Raw genomic sequence first — 17,834 nt, forward strand, 5'->3', positions numbered from 1 at the left:
GCCAATGTCATGTGCCAGTTATAGATGTTACGAGACGGGTACGATGCGTGTACGTGGCGTCCGCACAATCATTTTGGTTCTTCGGCACACTATAGGGTTTATTTAAGAACGTTGCATTTGGCTTAGTTGCCAATTTAACCTAGTTTCCAGAACCCATTTGCTGCAGACCCAGAAATGATCTTAATCTGCTCCGTCGCCACCTCTAGGTCTGCTCTATGTCGCAGCTTTTCCCTGGTCTGTTCTTCTTTTTTCTTTTTTTTTTTGTTGTTGTTTTGTTTGCCCTGACCGAAAGTCATAGCAGTGGGAGGACTAATCCGGGGCCTCAAGCACAAAGATTGTTGCATGTGATTGGTCCCCCTGCTTACACTTCCCACCCCCGTCTGCAGCCGTTTTAGAGTGGTGAGCGTAGATGTTTTGCCTGCCAATTGGTGATGTAGTTTTCCACTTTTCAAACTGGTGGTTTCCATTATATATACAAGGCTTAAACATCTAATACATCATGGTTCCTGTAAACTATAGTTTTGAAGATCCAGTGATGCCTGGCCTCCTGTGGATTAATATTATTTAGTTTGGTTTGGCTTCCTGGTCCAGTCCCACTATAACAGTGTTGGCTAACCTGTGACACTCCAGGTGTTGTGAAACTACAAGTCCCAGCATACCCTTCCAGCAATAAGCTGCTATATATTGGCAAAGCATGCTGGGACTTGTAGTTTCACAACACCTGGAGTATCACAGGTTAGCCAACACGGCACTAGAACATCAATTTGTTGTTACCTTCTCTGCAGGTATCGGCTCAGTACCTGAATTTGACTAGTTGATGCAACCAGGCAGCTTGGTGATGTCAGAGAGAAAAGACAGATCATGTTTAGTACTGTTATTTGATGCATGTTTGCAAATAACTGAATTATAGTTTACTAATTGTCCCTCTTATCCACACTTATTACCTGCTCCCATCCCAAGTGACAGGACTTTGTGGAAGTCCTTCCCTCCCACAGTAAGACTTTCCTATAGCCTCCAAACCATCAAGCTTTCTCTGAAAACCCACCTCTTCAGGCAAGCTTATTAAATTCCACAACCAGCCTCTTAAAATCCATATGTTACCCTATTTCCACCCTTTACATAATTCACACAAGTGTAACACTCCTAGAGCTGAGTGTTGTGAGGATCGTACCTTGGGTGGTCCATGGTCCCTGAATGCTCTTCTTTCAGTCACGGCAATGGGACGGAGAACCTCAGAGTCCCCAATACCAGTAGGGCACCAGATGAATGAAGTGACGTCAGATGTATTATGAGAAACAATACACACCAAGCAAAAGATATCACAGGTAATGAATCCCTTTTAATGAAGTTCATCCACAGCAGATATAATTAACTGTCTTCACTGGCCAGCTTTTATATAAGATTAGACATTAGAACAGGAGACCTTTGCAATTATGAGGCTTTGTTTTGGCTGCATGCCCCTGTGAACGATCTTAATGGCAGACTTGTTACTTTAGTACAATTATTAAGAACTTTAGGTTATTGTCTCCGGTATAACACAATGCAGTGTATTGACAGGGCAGTTAACACTGCTTTCATATCTTCTTGCAGGAAAAAGTCAGGAGTGATGCTGTCCTTTGAGTAGAATATTTAGGTTATGATGGGTTGCCGGATGTTTCAGATACCCAGGTTACTAATTACTATCAGAGTGGGCTCAGGTGATTAAATCTGTAATTTAGGTATACCTGGGGGTCATACTGCGTGGAGGAGGAGGAGGTTGGATAAAGCTTTCCACTTGTTGAGCAAATGTCTCTGTAAATTTAGCTTACAGCTCTTAAAATGTAGGGTATACTGTATAGTGAGCGAGAATACACAGTCCGTTTGATTACAGACCTGTTTCTTGTTGTGTAGATAGTTTTCAGCCCCATCTTCCCTATCACTGGTGTCAGCTCTTGTCTTCAGTCATGGCCTCTCTGTAGCCACTAATGAAGTCTTTGCACATGCAGTAGTCTGGATGGCAAGCACCTCAGCCCTCTGCAGCAGTCTATCTCTCAGCAACAACAGTGGCCTCACTTTTGCTCACAACAGCATCCGTGTCTCTTTTCATAATGTCTCTTTAGCACTCACTCATTCTCTGACCACCATTGCTGTGTGACCGGATCATATAGCCCCCTAAGCACTGTCTCTGCGTAATCTGTCTGCACCAATATGCAATATGTAGCACTTTACTCTCATGTATCAAACTCCCCATTGGCCCATAGATTGTAAGCTTGCGAGCAGTGCCCTCTTACGACTGTCTGTCTGTATTACCAAGTATTGTTTTAATATGGTTGGTTCCCAATTGTAAAGTGCTACATAATTTGCTGGTGTTTTATATAAATAAATATTTATTAGAGATGTATGACAAGGCAAAATTATTATTTAATGGTGCTTTAAGTAAGGAAAAAGGGGATGTTGTGGAAAAATGTTGTACAGAGGGGAAAAGGATTTAATTGGAGGTAAATGTGTGCTTCTTGTACCTACGTGAATAGGTATAGGAAGCCAGAGTTATGGTGTGTGTATAATATATTTATATTTAGACTTTATATTTCCTTGAGCGACAGTTGTTTATATAATATTGTGATTATAGCAGTTTATTTTCCTTCATGAATTGTTATTTTCAGTCCCCTCAACAGACATATGTTGAAAATCACCATTAAGAAAACCAATCTGTGTCAACACGTGGGCAGCGTCTGTTATAGAGACAGAACGTGTGAGGATGTGCAGGAACAGATGCGTTGGAGTAATTCTGTCTGTGCTATCTATGGGGGGGGGGGGGGGGGGGGTCATTTGTGTGCTAAGGATCTCTTGTTTAGTACCTGTTGGATTTCTACTCCCCCTTTTAATATGTGCCTGTATCCTAGTGACCTGATAGGCTGCGTTATCATGAATATTAGTCATGTGACCCTTACACTGATTATTTTATAATCCCTGTGCCCAGGTTTTGTGGTGTCCTATAGAGTCCTTATGATCAGCAGTGTAACGGTAGCTTGTATTAACCCCTTCATTTCCACACGCCTCATGCAGACCCCATATCATGTCTGACGTATACATTATGGATCTCAGTGCGAACTGAGTGCAAATTCTTTGTACATTATATTTACATAGAAGAATGCAGTTATGTGAGCCTCTTCTGATCGCTTCTTCTCTTTCCATTTTTATCTCCCGCTGACTACCTGGGATGTAAATATTTAAGGGAATGAGGAATTTGTTTTCTTTGTTTGATGCGTCACACTTTGTAATTGTTATTGAAGAATCGTCCACGGTCTGTTACAGTGCACCTATGCTGTGATATGTCTACAATCTTAGTCTTTCCTGGCTTCTCACCATTGTAAGTGCTGCAGCCTTATTCTGAGATCTTACTACTTCTACTAACAAGATCTGTTCTGAGCCGTAAATGTTCCTAATTCTGCCCCACATTGATGTATTGAAATACAAATCTATAATACTATACTGTACACTTGCCTTTAATAAAATTGATGACCGGCTGATAGAAGAAAAAAAAACACCTTCATGTTGCTCTATTGATCCACAATCTGTCATACAAAGGGACATTAATAGTACACCCTGAGTAAAATCTTAATTCTGTTATGAATACACATACCATGCTTGGGGGGGAATTGTCTCTAAAATTGTGCCCTTCCCTCTTTGCCTAGGACATTATTTCAATTGGCTGTTTGTGTGGGCGGGATTCCCTGTGACATCTGTTGCCATGTGATCATCCACAGCCAATGTAATGAAAGCTGGCAGCTTGGTGATGTCACAGGATGTTTCTCAGCAGCACATGGGCTGTTCACTTTCATTAATACTGGTGAATATTCTTTGTTACCCAGGAGATGGGTAGCACCATGCTGGCATGTGAAAAGGTCATTGATTGTCAAAGTCCACAAAACGCGCTGTAGCCAATGGCAGCCTGTCGCCTATTACATTTCTCGAGGTCAAGTAAAAATTAAATCAATGAAAGCAAATGTGTGTGGGTTACATCAGTGTTAAATGTTAATAATGTTTTCTATCGAATACCCTTTTTCTAAGCCTGCTCCTACTAGAAGGGTAAAATAACCACTGTTGCGTTTATTACCACTGTCATTACCGCAGCAGGCTCTGCCCTAGTGGCTTGTTGTGCCACCTGTACAGATGCCCTGGTGGCTTGTTGTGCCACCTGTACAGATGCCCTGGTGGCTTGTTTTGCCACCTGTACAGATGCCCTGGTGGCTTGTGCCACCTGTACAGATGCCCTGGTGGCTTGTGCCACCTGTACAGATGCCCTGGTGGCTTGTTGTGCCACCTGTACAGATGCCCTGGTGGCTTGTTGTGCCACCTGTACAGATGCCCTGGTGGCTTGTTGTGCCACCTGTACAGATGCCCTGGTGGCTTGTTGTGCCACCTGTACAGATGCCCTGGTGGCTTGTTGTGCCACCTGTACAGATGCCCTGGTGGCTTGTTGTGCCACCTGTACAGATGCCCTGGTGGCTTGTTGTGCCACCTGTACAGATGCCCTGGTGGCGTTCTGGGCTTCCGACCATTCTGTGCTTTCCGGTCTCTTGAATAACATGAAAAGTTCCATTATAGTTTAATGTACGGTATAAATCTAAGCACTTGTGTTTTATGAGCTCTGGCTGTTCTGTTAACCGCCAGTCTGTCACCTCTCAGAAGCTGGATGTCGGTGCAGCAGGTGTTCTTTCCAAGAACTTGTGTTCCCCGTGTGAGAAATGAAAGTGAAAGTCCCTGACAAAAGCTTGGTGTAGGGTTCTGTCTCTGGTGTAATTCTATATGACAACAAGCCGGAGGAGTATTGTAGACTGGCTAAATGGCATGTTTAAGTACCAGAATACATTCCCAGTAATTAGATACAGATATACATTCATATATTTGAAGAACTTGACCCAACGGTGGAATTAACTAAAATTTTGATTCCACCCTAAATGAAGGATGACGTTTTGGGTTTCAAAGCTCCATTTGACCTATTAAATGTCCTGAACGGAAAATCCTGTCCGTTTCTGGGGCGAGCTGATTTCCATCTGATAGTGGGGCTGACAAATTAATGGAAAGCTCACAGGAGACGGCCTTCGTCAACCCAGTTATCAGTCTGAGCGAGAGAGAGGGCGGTCTGGTCAGGACCTTTTATAAGACGCGTGGGGCCTGTCTGTTTTGGGGAAGTGCTGGTAAGCTAGCCATTAACTACGCCCTTTTCTGTATGTTGATAAGATAAATTAAAAATACACTATTTATCCATACAGGAGACTTTAAAAGTCAGTCCTAGCATAGGTCGTTGTGTCACCTATACTATTATATATTCTATTTCAGTGTATTATTAACATTTGGAAATAACTGTCTGAAAAGGAAAAGTGGAGACGTTGCCTATAGTAACCAATCAGATTCCAGCTATCATTTTGTAGAATGTACTAAATAAATGATAGCTAGAATCCGATTGGTTTTTCAAACCCACCAGAAAACTCTCAGCTTCTCAGACTGTCCCCAGTGAGGCTGGTAGTATATATGTTATGACACATCCCAGTCTTACTAGATTACATCAAAGTTAATGATACTCTTGTTATGAAGCAAGATGTGTTCAGGTGACTGTGTAACCTTGTACGGCTCAGCAGAAAGTGACACTAGAGATAGATTAGTCACGCTGCTTGTGCATTATATCACTCATCGCATGTTCACTTACAGTTGAGTGGAGCATGGTACCTTGTGTATAGTATAGAGTTTTCAGGGAAAATTTATTGCAAACTTTTGACTAGGTGTCATGTTGTTTTTTTTGTTTTTGTTTTTTAAATCCCTTCATGTTGTCTGACGCCCGACCTGTTTCCTCAGCCATTTCTACCTGCAGAGCCGGCTCATCTGATGATTTGGTTGTTGATTGTATTTTTCAACTTGCAGTTCCTGCTAGTAAAGTATCGCTGGCTGCCTTACCACTAGTTACTGCACGGTTCCTATCTGCTCTTGCGCTGGTTAAAAAAAAAATTGCCTGGGACACTGTGGTTACATGAGAATTGTCTATGAAAGAGGGACCTGTATGCCAGAAGATTGTTGTTTTTTTTTGGGGTTTTTTTGGGTGGTGGTTGGAGTGTATGTAAAAAGCACTTGTTGTATTTGGGGGGGGGGGGATAGCCATAACAAGTCATGTAGCTAACACGCAGCGCCGTGTTTTCTTTCGCTATTGCTTTTGCCGATGTAGAGAACGGCCCCCTGAACAAGGCATGAGCTGTGTGGCAACGAAGTGCTGTATACATTCTATAGTGGAAAACTTGCAGGTAGGCTACTGGTTATGTTTGCAAAATGAAACCCCTTAGGAAGCGAGAATGCAGAAGTGGTGTAAGACTATAAGTGTCAATGAAACAAATTGGCTGTAATTCACTTGGGTTTTTAATAAACTACAACTTTTTTCAGAATTCTGTTTTTTATTGCATTGCAATATTTTAATTAAAGATGCTCAGGCTCGGTTCCTCGAGAAACAAACACACCCGAACTTAGGGGATCCGAGTTCTGAGCCAGCTCGGTACTGTCGCGCGCCCTCGGAATTGAAAACGAGGGAAAACTTCATTGTGACGTCGTCGGATCTTGCGAGTTTTTAATTCCTTTTTAAGATCCAACATAGCGAGGGGAGGGGGAGGGCGGACCCCCATTTTTCTTTTCTGCCACTGCTGTGTGCCACTGTGTCCTAGATGTGGTAGGAACTGCCGTGTGTTTGTGTCATTGCTCTGTCGCTTACCATCCAGCCAGGTCGCTGCAGTATTTGTCCGAAAGTGTATGAAAATAATATTGTGACCTGTGAGGTGGTCTAAATTGACTGCAAATAACTTGAAATTGGTGTTAGTGAGGTTAATAATAATGTAGGAACAAAAATAAGAGCAAAATTATGTGATTTTAGGATTTTTCCTAAAAAATTCCAAAACACACGAGGGTGGTTTTGCCAAAACCAGTTCACGGGGGTCAGTGAGCATCTCTAATTTTAATATAGGGGTCACAGAAATATCTGTTATGTATGATCTACACGTCTGGTGTCACAATTCGAAAAGGTTGGGAACCACATCGTTGGGATGATGCTGGGCTTTGCCTGTCTGAGTTTGTATCATCTACTGAGCCTTCTGCGTGACATTAGGGCTTATATAATAAAATAGCGCAGTAAGGGACACCTACTAACCTATTTGTTTTCACTATTCCGAGTATACTGGAAGCTGGTCATTTAATTGGTTGCTTTGGGTCACAGCATGTAATCGCCTCCTTCTGTTATTATAATTGGCACAATGTAAATGTGTCTCTATCACTCGTGGTCGTCACTTACATTCGTATGAAAGTGCAGTGACCTCATGAAGACACGTTGCTATCACTGTGTGCAGGTGACAGACTCATCACTGGGGATTTTAGTACACTCTTTTCCAGTCATAAAATCATTGTCTGTAAACCGCATGTGACACTGAGCAGACTATACAATTACAGATGCATCCTCTCTTTGTCAGAACTGAAGTGAGAGAGACCACGGAGGTGGGACTGTATGAGGAAGTGTGTAACCGATGTATTGCTTGAGGTGACAGCTGGATGGTGCCTCTGACCTCGTCACAAAGCAGGGAAATTCTTGAAATTTCCAATATTGTGTGTGGTTTAGAGTTGGACGTAAGAGCAGATACAGTCCGCAGGCACAGATTTCACTTTTCAGATGCCCCTGCACAAGTGTTTCGGGTTGGCGATGCTGATTGCAGTGCATTTGCGCCAGGCACGGCTGTATGCAATATTTTAAGCTTTTACATTACTTAAGAGTTTGCGTAACTCAAAATGCAGATGAGGAAACGCAAGTGTGCAGACGCATGTTTTGCGCTTTCACAGACCGTCATTTTTTTTCCATTCAGCTCAGTCGCACCCATAGGGGCTGATGGAAAGTAGGATGGTACGCGGGGGCGTAACAAATCTTGCATTAAATCGCTCTTCGATTTCCCTTCCCTGCATCCTTACAAATGTACAAAAGCCAAAGGAGACGAATTGTCTGTTATTTTATATTACTGTTGAGTACATTTTGTTTCCTTTACAAATGAACAATTGGAAAAAACAAAAAACAGCGGTCACTCTGCACGCACTAAAAATGTGGCTGTACGCATGTGCGTCTGCAGATTTGCGTAGGTCTGGCACTTACGCCTGATTGTGCTTGGAAGCGAAGGGAATGCCGATTGGCGCTTTCTTCATGGCACATACATATAAATAAATGGTGATGATGACCTATATCTCATATGAACTCCATTTATACTTGCGGTTTGGGCGCAGTTGCAGCCAGCTCCACATCATCTGGCCCATGGTGTTTATTTGACCATCAATGTAGCAATCGCTCATTTTGACACTTACTCAAGAAAACTTGCATTGTTTTTGTTGTTGTTTGATTTGGTCTATTTTGTTGCTTTGTTCTGTCACACAACGGGAGCTATAAGAAAGCCCTGCTCCTTCATGTCTGGCTTTCTGATCTGCTCTGTTACTCTGCTGGTCTCCACAACGTCTGCTGCTGATACAGTCCAGCACTTTGTATTTTCATGTGTGTGTAACGTGACATCACGCACATGAATCAGTCACACTGACACAAAAGCACCGTTCTTTTTGAAAAAAGGGCCTTTTGAGTGACCAAGCTCTGAGATGGTAATCGTTTTCTGGGTCTTTAAACTGCAGCATAAAGTGAATCGCTCACGGACCTTTAAATCTGAGGCTGACAGTAGTTGGTTTGTTGTGTGGCACACTCGCAGGCTTGTACTAAGCGAGCCGGCCCTCCACCCAGCAAAAATATAGGAGTGTGCTGGTGCGCAAGAATGGAATCAGTATGATGTAGTCTCACTGGCTGACCACAGGAATGTTGACACATGCTGGAGTTTAGGTGAGTGACCCTCCGTACAGCGCCCCCCTTCCCTTTCATACCATCCAGAGAAGGGCGGCTTTCATTACTGCTTGGCAAGTGGACAGTTCTAAGCAGTAAGAGCCCATTGTAACCCAGCAGGTACCTGTAAACCTCTCCTGAGCAAATGGTGCAGTCCATTTAAAGGTTTATCCACGTTGGTGACGACGGAGGGGAGAGAGCAGGAACGCGGCACTTAGATGGCGTCAACGTTTCAGCTGTCGAATACATTTTATTTCCAACACTGACTTCACTTTTCAGTCCAGTTAGTCAGGAATGTGCTGTACTTTGTGCCACTAATATACATGTACTTGATGCTGTTAAAACTATAATACAGTCCGTTACTTGGCCAAACGGAGGTGTCAGAAGCTGGAACTTTAATGGTGTTTCATTTATTTTTCATTTTCTTAGTGACTTTGCACAGGGACATTGTTGTAGGGAAAGCATATAACATAAATATTTAATGGCTGACGCATGCAGGTTGTGGGGGGTATTTCTGGTATTGCAGTGTATAAGCTGCGTATAATACAATAAAGGCTCAGCTTTAATTTATCTGACCTAATGCATTTGTCTGTTGGGTTATAAAAGCAGATATGCAAATCTCCACGTGGAGAGAGAAGCGGATTAAGGGGACTATGGAGAGCGAGTTATTTTTAGGATTTTTTTTTTTGATTTTTTTTTTTTTTAACATTGATTTATTATTTTGTAAATGCACGCAGTAATGGGAGCAACACATTTGTAATTTAGGGCTGTGCTGTTAATTTAACGAGATTGTATCTCCCAATATAGATAATTTCCTATTAAGTCAAATTAGTTCCTATTTTCTGCTTTGTTTGTATATGTTCATTACAGCTGAGTCTGTCATATGAAACTGACCATCTGCACAGTATTCCTTTATGTATTCTCAATATCTGTCTAAATCCTCAGTGCCACCTTCTTCTCTTCCTGATGTGATTCCCACTGTCCTTACATGTTCTATATAATATCTCACCCTTTCCTTTGTGCTGGATGGCCTTTCTTAATATGTTTTTATTCTGCACGTTTGGACAAAGCACAGTACCACTTCTCTCGTTCCTAGTATCTGATCTGTATGAACGGATGAAACGCAGTACTGCTTCCCTACTCTGCATGCTGGATGTTATTCTTAGTAACTGGACTTGATGAGAATAAATGCACAATACTGCTTCTCTTGCTCTGTATGCTATTCTTAGTATCTGTACTTGATCTGTATAATGCACAGTACTGCCTCTCTTGCTATGTATGCTGTATGTTATTCTTCGTAACTGGACGTGATATGAATAAATGCACAATACTGCTTCTCTTGTTCTAGACGCTGGATGATATTAGTATCTCTGTATTTGAGCTGTATGAATGGACAATGCACAGTACTGCTTCTCTTGCCCTGTATGCTATTCTTAGTATTTGTACTTGATCTGTATAATGCACAGTACTGCTTTCCTACTCTGTACGCTGGATGTTATTCTTAGTATCTCTGTATTTGCGCTGTATAAATGGACAATGCACAGTACTGCTGCCTATTCTATGAGCCCCAGCCTGTTCGTACCACATCTGAAGCTCCATCCTTTAATAACTGTACCACCAGCCTCGCCCCATCTACTGCAGACTCTTGACGTGAAACATTTCTAACATACAACCGCAGAGAGATCACAACATGATGCCAGCTACGTCTTCCTCTTCCTAGCAGGCAAATATTTACAGTTGGTAACTGGAACGGCTTTGATGTGAGGGTCAGGAGGTGCTTTTACGGTGGTCCGTTCGTAGAGCTACCTCTTGGCTATAACCTGACACATTATAGCTGGTGTGTGCCAGGAATGAATCTCTTGCTTGGAACCTGAACCCAAGAAACGGACCACGGTGTCTGCACAGTGGGAAATATGTTCCCAAGAAGTGAGATTTGGCCGTGGTTCCAGCCTTACTGCACTTTGATGGATTCTAGGCTCGTCCCCGTCACGTAGATGGCTGTGCAGCATGAGAACTTTAGCCAAATGCCAAAAAAGTTGAGCAATTCAGAGACGTCCGAGCTAATAATAGCCGGCACATTCGTGTGCTGACCTCAGCAGGCTGTGAATTTGCAGCGGTTATGTTTGATAAGATCCACAGTCATTACTCTAAAGTTATTAGTTTCTCTTCTCTTGGGATAATCTTCTCCAAAATGGCAGAGGACTTCTGGAGTCGGTGCTCCACCCACTGGGCTTTTAGAGAATGATACTACTCCTTTATTTCATTATTTTTCTCTGAGTGCTGCCGGAAGGGTGTCCTATGATCCTTATTCTAGTGTGGCTCTGACCGCGTCTATTGGAGACCCGCTTTTTCCGTCACTGAGGGAAGCATAGGCCGCCTTCAGGGGGAAAGGGACCCACCTTTGGACTTGCGGTCAGGACAGGCCTAAAGATACTTGCCCACTAACTAAGGGGCCACGGGGATCCGATGGTCGGAGATTAAAGGCACTCCCAACCCCCAGCTTCACTGAAGGGGCCATAAGACTTCGGGGAACAGAAGCCTTAATTTAAGTGATTGACATTGATCAACTTTTTTGCCATTTGGGTAAAGTTCTCTCATGTGTAACATCTTGACCAACGATTTCTCTGCCCATGGAGTAAGTTCGTCTTCCACTGGCTGCACCACACTGATGTCACTGAGTCTTTAATGTCCCGTCTCTTGTAGATAGGAATATTTTGGCTACTTTGAGGTTTGATTAAAACTGAGCTTTGCCATGCGTTTACATATCCCTGTCTGGAAATGCAGGAGGAGACAGATGCAGCGTGCTTTCCAGTAGATTACAAAGAGCGCTCACTTTTGCTAACGTTCGAGGGTCATGACGACATTTGGCGCCATGTGGTTTCATTCGTGGATGATGGTTTCACATCCGGAAAGCTGTAATTAGTATGGCCTTTGGCAGAATTTTTAATCCCTGTCCATTATATTATCTATTTATAAGGAGTCACAAGGGTTTCGCGGGGCCGTATATAGGAAACATACAACATAATGCCAAAATAACACAAGTACAAAATAGCAAGATTACATAAATACTGACAACAAATTTACATAATTACAACTTGCAGAATTACATATTTGGGTAAGGAAAACACTGGAGGGCCCTGCTGGTGCTTACATTCTAGAGGGGAGGGGCGCATCCAGAGGGGGGGTATGTGGAGGTGGCAGAGTATGGCGATAACAACATTTAGGGGAGAGGAAAGCGATCTGACTTTGGGGGGGTAAATAAGTAAACTATTTGGGAAGGGGTGTTCATCTTATTTACAGAAAATTTAAATATTGTCTGAAATATTAGTCTCCTAGGTTATAAATCACCTTAAAGCCGCAGGGCAGGAACCACGAGGGTGTGCAGGGTACTGACGCATGTGCTTGAGTTAGGTGTTCCCTCTGTTGGCAAATGTGCTTACAATCTGAGCTTGTTTCAGTGCTCCGCTGCTTATTGACAGGGTCCAGGTGTCTGACAGATGCTCATAGTTTCGCTATGTTTCACGTCACCGGACTGTCAGTTCTGCGTCTCTGCAAAAATGTGGAATTCCTTCCAGACAATGTGTAAAGATTCTTCTTGTGATGTGTACACGTCTTACACTAAAATGCTGGAAACGTCCTGGTGAAAACACCACGTTCATGAGGTATCGCTGACACACACTGGATGATGTAGTGTGTGTGTGGTCTCTGAAGACCGTTATCCAGAGGTTCTGAACAGTAAGTGTTGCTGCTGCAGTCATACACCCAGACCTGATCACCTGGTGACTCCTCCTACAGACACCGTGAGGAGCGCTGCTAAGCTATTTCTGAGAAGGGGCCAGTGTGGAGCAGAGGAGGGGTAAATTGTAAAGAGGATCTGCATAGCTCTGTGTACATTATTGTCCCAGGAGAAAGCTTTTAATCCAGCGTTGTCTTTGCAGCATACTTACTCTGTACCACACGCCGGTAGAACTGAGCGGCACCCAGGGAGCCAGTATAGTGCAATCTGATTATTGGGTTAGAAAGGCAAGATGAGATAACCCAATAGAGCGTCAGCTCACTGGACTGCGTGAAGTATATCTCACCGCTCTCCTGTTGTGGATAAAGATAATGTTTTATGTGTTTGTTTTTTTGTTTTTCTTGCTTCAGTATGTTTGTTACTTGGAATCTTTTGTCCCATATTTTACCGTGCATGTTAATCTGTCTGACAGACGTCTAGTAAACCCTACAGGGCCAGCCCTGCTCTCCTCTCTCCTGCAGTTTTGAGGTTACCTGTCAGAGGCGGGCTATGTTGGGCCCTTTTGGGCTACCTGAATTTTTTTCCCTAGCCATCTCCTGTTACCTGTCATCTGTAATATAGATACATTTATATACTTACACATCGCTCTCTCCTGTGTGCTCTCAGACACTCCCATGCTCATTATACAAGGCACCTGTCATTATTTCGCTGGCTGAAACTACAGTCTGTCTGTCCCCCAGGGGCATTAGTAACACTGGCTCTAATGAACTGATATACTCATGAATATTGGCAGTGCCGTAACTAGACATTTTAGTGCCCCGGGCGAGACAGGGCGCCGATGCCCCCATCTAAATGGGAGCGACATTTGCCAAGTGGGTGTGGCCAGCCTAATGTGTGGGTGTGGCTAGCACTTTACTGAAAGAATTCTGTTACACATATTTGCAAATATATATATATATATATATATATATATATATATATATATATATATATATATATATAATACACACACACACACACACACACACACACACGATTAGGCAAGATATTTCTTCCTTGCTGTCCTCTTATAGACCCTCTGTCCATTAATCCACTAGTAAAGGAAGTGGGCAGCAGAGGTAACTTTTTAAAGGTACTCTATGTGTGGCTCCCCGTCATCCACCTGCCAGGCTCCCTTTCCGCTTGTCTCTTGTATTAATGAGGATAATAATTATTACTTATTATCTGACCCAGTGTGATAGAGGAGAGACAAGCTGCATGTCCTGCCTCCTTCCTCTCAGTGATCCTGCTCGGGTGTATGGGGTCTGCTGGGGGATCCCTCTTAATTCTACATGTCACACACTGGAGTTCACAGACTCTCTGACTGCTCATGCAGTGCCCTATAACTGCCTTGGAGGTCGCAGCGGGAGAGAAACAGCCGGCATAACTTTACACCCGAGAGAGACACTTTCCAGGTAGATAACCAGGGTCAGGTTTACAAAATTGCCCACAGCAAAAAAAATTAAGTCAGGTTTTATAATTATTTACCCTCCATATGAGGAACTGGTCAAACATCAGAGATGGAGAGTACAGACACGACACAGGTGGATGGCAGCGGAGCCTTTCAGGTAATACAGCAATTAAGCCATCATCACATGACTTCTATTTGCAATAGTTCGAGCTGCCTCACATCCTCGCCCCAACCCTCAGGATGATTCAAATGAGAATACTCTATATTTAGAGACACACACTTTGACTTCCGCAGTGAAACGCACGTGCGTTCCAAATGCCGAACTTCCTGTCTGCGGAAGTCAAAGGCTGTAGATATATAGAGCCAGGTAGCGGGCAGCACGGGCGGCTGCTGCACCCCTTTGGGCTTGCGCCCTGGGCGACGGCACCGCCCGCACCTGCCTAGTTACGGCTCTGAATATTGGATTCATCCATACATAGCGGTGTGTAGGTGACTGGTAAACTTCCAGTAGCTGTTTGCTACAAAATGTATATAGCTTATAATACTTCTCTGCCATCATTTTACTCCTTTCCGCTTGGGTGTACAGGGGCAAACGCAGGATTTGCAGAGGTTTCCACACCACGCCGTAGGTGGGCGTGACCAGCGTGCATGGGGGCGTGGCTATAATTTTAGACAGTGTTTGGCTGCTCTCCAACTCTTCCTATCCCCATAATATACATGGGCAATGTTGCATGCACTACTGTTAGGTGCACGCAGCTCTCCCTTTTCAAGCAGAGCTGTGTGAAACGGAAGCAGGATCCAGTCACCTCAATTATATAGTGCCCCAGGCTTGGAGAGGGGGGTTTTAGGCACTAGGAAACCACCCCCCCCCCCCCCGGTTTGCCTATGGTATACGCATGTGGTCCAGGCAAGTCGGACCTTTGTGCACTACAATACCCATCATGACATGAAATTGGTCCTAATGTGACTTATGTGCATTTTAATTCCTACACTGAGATCCGTATAAAGCTTGAAAACTGAAGTCAGACACTGACAATTGTATCCAATACTGTGAATCTCGCTGTGCAGCAGGTAAATACTGATGTATAGGGGCTATGTACTGGGACAGTTAACTATAATACACCAGTGAGATATATATACATTCCTGTAACTCATACACTGTCCAGTATTACAGCTATTATGGCCTGCAGTCTTGTGACTTTACATTATCACGGTTCCCTTGTGACATCTAATATTAGAACAACGTTTCAGTGTAATGTCCCTTTAACCGGATAAATAAGCTTCGGCGTTGCGTGCATGGAACATATTTTTCAATTAGCCCTATAAACGTTTTCATTTTTATTGAGTTTTTTTCTCTCTATGAATTGCCAGATGGGGATAATGTTATTTCAGAGACACAAATTAAAAACAGTATTTTTATTTTGTTTCTAATTAAATAAAAAGCATTTGGCAGCTTGCCTTGTGAGACAATGCGGGTGATTGTCCCCCCGCTCTGAGTCAGTGCGGTCAGCGACCGCTGAAGATCCCTGGATTACAATATTATTTATATGAGGTTACAGGCTCTGTTCATTCTGCATAGGTCAATGGAAAAAAAAAAGGCAATAATTAAATATTTAGCGTTTCAATATTTTTTATTTTTTTTATTTCTTTGGCCGTTAACCAAACTCTCTTTGGTTACTTGCGGATATTTATTTTTCTAAAAGCTTTATGGGCATGAACTCCTGTCCAAGAACTCTATAGCGTCACCTACATCCTGGGTGGCAGAGTGTAAGTTCTGGCAGGCACCGATCCTTCCAGGTAGACTTCCTCTAATCAGGGATACAAGAGCCAAAGTGGCATCAGTGCATTTCAGAATATAGGGTACTGGCAAAGAACGGATTTACCTGCCCTATTATCCGTTTTAATGACTTGTTACAATGTGTCCACTTTAGGAAATGGTAACATTCTATTCTTCCTCTGTGCGGCTTTCTGAGATTATCGTAGAGGTTTCACCCTTTATCCCCTGTGCACTTGGCTCGCCAGTAAAGACACAGAATCACTAATTGGCACTGATGACCTATTATTGCTTCACTGCCAAGGTTGTGATTGTGTCGTGCATCATAGAGGTATATTGTATAGAAGTAGATTAGGGAACACTTTGCGGAGGGATCTGTTGATAAATAGAAGAGATAAATTACTTGCATCACTTTGACAATCCTGATCTTGGCCTCCAAACTGTCCTGTTGTTATCGGGACGTCCCGAGTCTTAGGCTATGAGAGGGCTGGAGCTTTCTAGAAATTTGTGTATTTTGTGTGCAGCGTTTGGGCGTAAAAGAGATGGGTCTTTATTTTGTCCCGATTCCGTGATTCTAAGTGTTGGGCGGTATATAGATGCCATGATTTTTTTCTCACCGTTGCTATTTTTACACTAAATAAGATGAGATCAGTAGAGTTGGTGATTGCAGCAAGGGTGTGTGTGTGTGTAGGGGACAGACTTTCTGAGAAATGAGGAAGTGTCCAGTGAGAAACATCGTAACTGAATTCTGGGTAAACGATTCTGATATGCGTTGAAGGAAGAAACCGTGTACAGTCTGCAGCAAATCACATTATATTATATTTGGTCTCTTTTGAAATAGGATATGAACGCAGGGGCAAACGCAGAACTTGTAGAGGGGGTTTTCCACACCACGCCACCCGTGGGCGTAGCCAGCATGCATGGGGGCGTGGCTATAATTTTAGACAGTGCTTGGCTGCTCTCCAACTCTTCCTATCCCCATAATATACATGGGCAATGCTGCGTGCACTACTGTTAGGTGCACGCAGCTCTCCCTTTTCAAGCAGAGCCGTGTGAAGCGGAGGCAGGGTCCAGCCACCTCAATTATACAGTGCCCCAGGCTTGGAAGGGGTTTCCAGGCACTAGGAAACCCCCTCGATTTGCCTATGGAGCGTTGTTTTTTGTCATGCTTTGGGATATCTGGCATTTGGCCCTATATCACGATGTGTGGCCCCAGTCATCCCAAAGTGATATAGGCCAAAATGGCCACATTTGACCTATGTCTGTGTCCAAATTTTAGCTTTGATCCTGTGACGGCAGCAACGACCCATGTGTGGGCAGGTTAAGGTGATCACCTTCATGGTATACAGTCCTCCCTGACAGGAATAAGCATCAGAACACCTGTCTTGTGTGGTGAGGGATTGCTAGTCTGTAATTACATTCCCTGTAGGAGTACAAAGTTAAATTACAGCAGCTCTTGTGATATTCTGCTACCTTACAACTGAAATTCACTTTATCCTTTTCGGTGCTACAATAATTGAGCAGTGTTATGGATACAAAGACAATCGTTCCTTTTAGTAAAAATTAACCTAGAACCCTTCTGTATCTGTGGTTTGTGGAGGAGGATTTGGGAGAGGGAGGTTCAGGCTGATGAGTTTGTGGGTCATTAAGTGTTACTATGAGAAGCGGATTAGGATTAACCCTCATCCACGCTGGAAGGAACCGAAAATAACAGTAACAAAACTCTGCACTTGGGTTGTTGCAGCAAAAAGCCTTTTTGTTGCAATTTATTGTTTTATTTGTTTAATTGGGAACCTCACCCAATTCCCAGATATTTTATTCAACATTTATTGTAAGCAGCCTTAAAACCCTCTTAACCATTGTCCACACTCGTACATTCTTCGCCATAATTGAAACCTGTATATAATGCGTAAATGTAGAATGTAGTAAATGGAGTAAAGCTGACGTTTAACATTAATATGTAGCAAAGATTGTGTATTACTGAGCGGATTAACCTTCATGA

General features: G+C 43.2%; 1 protein-coding gene across 4 annotated transcripts in view; it reads left to right on the forward strand.

Moving 5' to 3' along the window:
- The window catches only part of FCHSD2 (FCH and double SH3 domains 2), a 95,055-nt gene that overhangs the window by 23,675 nt on the left and 53,546 nt on the right, over positions 1 to 17,834 (forward strand). The window lies entirely within an intron of this gene.

Source organism: Mixophyes fleayi, chromosome 2 (genome assembly GCF_038048845.1).
Source record: "Mixophyes fleayi isolate aMixFle1 chromosome 2, aMixFle1.hap1, whole genome shotgun sequence".
NCBI classification, from domain to species: domain Eukaryota; kingdom Metazoa; phylum Chordata; class Amphibia; order Anura; family Limnodynastidae; genus Mixophyes; species Mixophyes fleayi.